We start from the raw sequence: 481 nt of genomic DNA, 5'->3' as shown, positions 1-481 counted from the left end.
CTCATCCCTCTTCCCCCTCTCTTCCCCTTCGACGTCCTTCGCGCTCTCTTCGCCCTCGTCCCGGCCGGAAGCCAGTCCCGTCACGCCCTTTCGCCCGTCCCCCCCCACCCCCCGCCCGCGCTCCACACAGGGGCGGCCCTTGTCTCCTATACACACTCGAGTCTTTTAATTAAGTGTCCGCTAGCAGGGTCAAGGAAAAAAAAGATGGATGGAAAGAGATGATAAATGCTCTTTCTTTCCTTCAATACCCACTGCGTCGGGCGATCCGATCAATGCCCCCTTTTCGGTCGTTCGTTTCAGAGGATGTCCACAAGCAGTCATCACCGGCCGTCATCACGAGTCATCAACAATAATCACTAGTCACAACCAGTTATCGAAAAAAACAGGGCGGACTTTCAACACCACTCGATAGGTCTTGCGTAATCACCACCTCTTTCGACACTGAAATCATTATAATGTCAAAAATAACAGCTATTTCCAC

This window comes from Penaeus monodon, chromosome 30, assembly GCF_015228065.2.
Source record: "Penaeus monodon isolate SGIC_2016 chromosome 30, NSTDA_Pmon_1, whole genome shotgun sequence".
Lineage (NCBI taxonomy): Eukaryota > Metazoa > Arthropoda > Malacostraca > Decapoda > Penaeidae > Penaeus > Penaeus monodon.
This window is presented reverse-complemented; position numbering follows the sequence as displayed.